The sequence below is a fragment of the Triticum dicoccoides genome, chromosome 7A (genome assembly GCF_002162155.2).
Source record: "Triticum dicoccoides isolate Atlit2015 ecotype Zavitan chromosome 7A, WEW_v2.0, whole genome shotgun sequence".
NCBI classification, from domain to species: domain Eukaryota; kingdom Viridiplantae; phylum Streptophyta; class Magnoliopsida; order Poales; family Poaceae; genus Triticum; species Triticum dicoccoides.
This window is the reverse complement of record NC_041392.1, coordinates 393,754,690-393,759,450: the sequence shown is the minus strand read 5'-3', so window position 1 is coordinate 393,759,450 and position 4,761 is coordinate 393,754,690.

Here is a 4,761-nt window from a genome sequence, read left to right as displayed (position 1 = left end):
ACCAGCCGTCGTCCCTCCCTTCCGCCGCCGAGACCAAACCAGCCGCTGTCCCTCCCTTATGCTGCCGAGCTCTCCCCTTCCCTCCCCTTCCCCTTCTCTCTCCATGGCCGAATGCTTCCCCAGCAATGGCGCCATAAATCCTTCTTGCGACCTCTTGAGCATGCGTTGGTTTTTCGTTGAAGAGGAAAGGGTGATGTAGCAAAGTAGCATAAGTATTTCCCTTAGTTTTTTAGAACCAAGGTATCAATCCAGTAGGAGACAACGCACAAGTCACCTAGTACCTACACAAACAATCAAGAACCTTGCAACCAACATGATAAAGGGGTTGTCAATCCCTTCACAGTCACTCGCAAAAGTGAGATCTAATAAAGATAGTAAGATAAATATTTTTGATATTTTTGTTGTATAGATTGGAAAGTAAAGACTGCAAAATAGTAAACTAGATGCGATGTAAATAAAAGAGATGCAATATAATAAGAAAGAGACTCGGGGGCCATAGGTTTCACTGGTGGCTTCTCTCAAGATAGCATGTATTACGGTGGGTGAACAAATTACTGTCGAGCAATTGATAGAAATGCGCATAGTTATGAGAATATATAAGGAAATTATCATGAATATAGGCATCACGTCTGTGTCAAGTAGACCGAAAGATTCTGCATCTACTACTATTACTCCACACATCGACCGCTATCCAGCATGCATCTAGAGTATTAAGTTCATAAGAACAGAGTAACGCATTAAGCAAGATGACATGATGTAGAGGGATAAACTCAAGCAATATGATATAAACCCCATCTTTTTATCCTCGATGGCAACAATACAATACGTGCCTTGCTGCCCCTACATTCACTGGGAAAGGACACCGTAAGATTGAACCCAAAGCTAAGCACTTCTCCCATTGCAAGAAAGATCAATCTAGTAGCCCAAACTAAACCGATAATTCGAAGAGACTTGCAAATATATCAAATCATGCATATAAGAATTCAGAAGAACCAAATAATATTCATAGATAAACTTGTTCATAAATCCACAATTCATCGGATCTTGGCAAACACACCGCAAAAGAGTATTACATCGAATAGATCTCCAAGAACATCAAGGAGAACTTTGTATTGAGAATCAAAGACAGGGAAGAAGACATCTAACTAATAACTATGGACCCGAAGGTGTGTGGTAAACTACTCACGCATCATCGGAGAGGCTATGGTGTTGATGTAGAAGCGCTTTGTGATCGAATCCCCCTTCGGCAAATCGACCGAAAAGGCCCCAAGATGGGATCTCACGGGTACAGAAGGTTGCGGCGGTTTAAAAGTGGTTTCGCGGCTCCCCTTGATCAATCTAGGGTATAAGGGTATATATACGTGAAAGACGTACGTCGGTGGAGCTCCGCGGGGCCCACGAGGGTGGAGGGCGTGCCTACCCCCTAGGCGCGCCTCCTGCCTCGTGGCCGCCTCGCGGAGTTCCAGACTTCAACTCCAAGTCTTTTGGATTGCTTTCGTTCCAAGAAAGATCATTGTGAAGATTTCATTCCGTTTGGTATTCCTTTTTGCAAAACACTAAAATAGGCAAAAAAAAGACAGAAACTGGCACTGGGCCTTCGGTTAATAGGTTAGTCCCAAAAATAATAATAAAAAGAGCATATTAAAGCCCATTAAACATCCAAAACAGATAATATAATAACATGGAACAATCAAAAATTATAGATACGTTGGAGACTTATCAAGCATCCCCAAGCTTAATTCCTGCTCGTCCTCGAGTAGGTAAATGATAGAAACAGATTTTTTGATGTGGAATGCTACCTAACTTAATTATCAATGTAATTTTATTTATTGTGGCATGAATGTTCAGATCCAAATATTCAAGACAAAAGTTTAATATTGACATAAAATAATAATACTTCAAGCATACTAACAAAGTAATTATGCCTTCTCAAAATAACATGGCCAAAGAAAGTTCATCCCTACAAAATCATATAGTTTGGTTATGCTCCATCTTCATCACACAAAATGTTCAAATCAAGCACAACCCCGATGATAAGCCAAGCAATTGTTTCATACTTTAGCATTCTCAAACTTTTTCAACTTTCATGCAATACATGAGCGTGAGCCATGGACATAGAACTATAGGTGGAATAGAATGCTGGTTTTGGAGAAGACAAAAAAGAGGAAGATGGTCTCACATCAACTAGGTGTATTATTGGGCTATGGAGATGCCCATCAATAGATATCAATGTGAGTGAGTATGGATTGCCATGCAACGGATGCACTAGAGCTATAAATGTATGAAAGCTCAATCCAAGAAAGTAAGTGGGTGTGCATACAACTTGCTTGCTTGCTAAGACCTAGAGCATTTTGAGGAAGCCCATTTTTGGAATATACAAGCCAAGTTCTATAACAAAAATTCCCACTAGTATATGAAAGTGAAAAAATAAGAGACTCTCTACCATGTAGATCATGGTGCCACTTTGAAGCACAAGTGTGGAAAAAGGATAGTAGCATTGTCCCTTCTCTCTTTTTCTCATTTTTTTATTTGGCTTCTTTAGCCTCTCCCCTTTTTTCATTGGGCTTCTTTGGCCTCTTTTTTTATTTCCTCACACGGGACAATTCTCTAATAATGATGATCATCACACTTCTATTTATTTACAACTCAAGGATTACAACTCGATACTTAGAACAAAATATGACTCTATATGAGTGCCTCCGGCGGTGTACCGAGATGTGCAATGAGTCAAGAGTGACATGTATAAAAAAAATTATGAATGGTGGCTTTGCCACAAATACGAAGTTAACTACATGATCATGCAAGGCAATATGACAATGATGAAGCATGTCATAATAAACGGAATGGAGGAAAGTTTCATGGCAATGTATCTCGGAATGGCTATGGAAATGCCATAATAGGTAGGTATGGTGGCTATTTTGAGGAAGGTAAATGGTGGTTTTATGGTACTGGCGAAAGTTGTGCGGTACTAGAGAGGCTAGCAATGGTGGAAGGGTGAGAGAGCGTATAATCCATGGACTCAACATTAGTAATAAAGAACTCACATACTTATTGCAAAAATCTACAAGTCATCAAAACCAGGCACTACACGCATGCTCCTAGGGGGATAGATTGGTATGAAAAGACCATCGCTCGTCCCCGACCTCCACTCACAAGGAAGACAATCAAAGAAACACCTCATGCTTCAAATTTGTTACACAACGGTTACCATACATGCATGCTACGGAACTTGCAAGCCTCAATGCAAGTATTTCTCAAATTCAAAATTACTCAACTAGCATGACTCTAATATCACCATCTTCATATCTCAAAACAATCATCGAGCATCAAACTTCTCATAGTATTCAATGCACTTATATGAAAGTTTTTCTTATACCCATCTCGCATGCCCATCATATTAGGACTAATTTTATAGCCAAAGCAAATTACCATGCTGTTCTAAAAGACTCCCAAATAATATAAGTGAAGCATGAGAGATCAATAATTTCTATAAAATAAAACCACCATCGTGCTTTAAAAAGATATAAGTGAAGCACTAGAGCAAAATTATCTAGCTCAAAAGATATAAGTGAAGCACAATAGAGTATTCTAATAAATTCCGATTCATGTGTGTCTCTCCCAAAAGGTGTGTACTGAAAGGATGATTGTGGTAAACAAAAAAATCAAAGACTCAAATCACACAAGACGCTTCAATTAAAACACATATCATGTGGTGAAGAAAAATATAGCCTCAAGTAAAGTAATCGATAGACGAAGACGAAAGAGGGGATGCCTTCCGGGGAATCCCCAAGCTTAGGCTTTTGGTTGTCCTTGAATTTTACCTTGGGGTGCCTTGGGCATCCCCAAGCTTAGGCTCTTGCCACTCCTTATGCCAAATCCATAAAATCTTTACCCAAAAACTTGAAAACTTCACAATACGTTGGTTTTTCCGTTGTGTTGAGGTCAAGAAATCCTTCACATACATTTCAGTGAGAGAACCACCTACACTTGTGTTGAGGTCAAGATATTCCATTCTAAGTTTTATCCGCCCGTAACCCACTCTCGGTCTTCGACAACATTTCAGAGGCAAGATCCGGCTTGTAAAATTGAGTTCCGGACAATTTTATGCTTGAAGTATACTCTGCCACCCTCTACCACCCTTTCGTGAGCTCACCTGCCGACTGATATATGGACAATAACATATAGAGCAATGCACCATCCTTCCATTACAAACTAGAAAGAGTACAGGTTCAGTCACAACACAAGGAGGAGGCTCTTCGTTGCATCGGAACCCAAGAATTGATGCTTTACATGGTCTATCACCCATCCCGCTACCGCCCTCACGTTTTCACCAGCAGATGCATTATTCTTGGATCATAAAGTACATAACAGTTCACCCTCACTACATTTATGCACTCAAAAAATTATAGGTCATTCCGAATGGTGCTAGATGGCTCGTCGGTGCGATCAACTTACCTTTATAGTTGTATTCACGGTTTGTCCCGCGATGTTGTATCCATAAAACGACAACAATTATGCCAAAAAAACTCCATTGGAGCCCCATGACCCGCCAAAACAATCACAACCAAAAGTTGTATGCGCCCGTAACCCATTCTCGAGCTTCGACTACATTTGAGAGGCAAGATCCGGCTTGTAAAATTGAGTCCCGAATGATTTTATGGTTGAAGTATACTCTGCCACCCTCTACCAACCTTCTGTGAGCTCTCCTACAGACTGATATATGGAAAATAACATATAGAATAATGCACCATCCTTCCATTA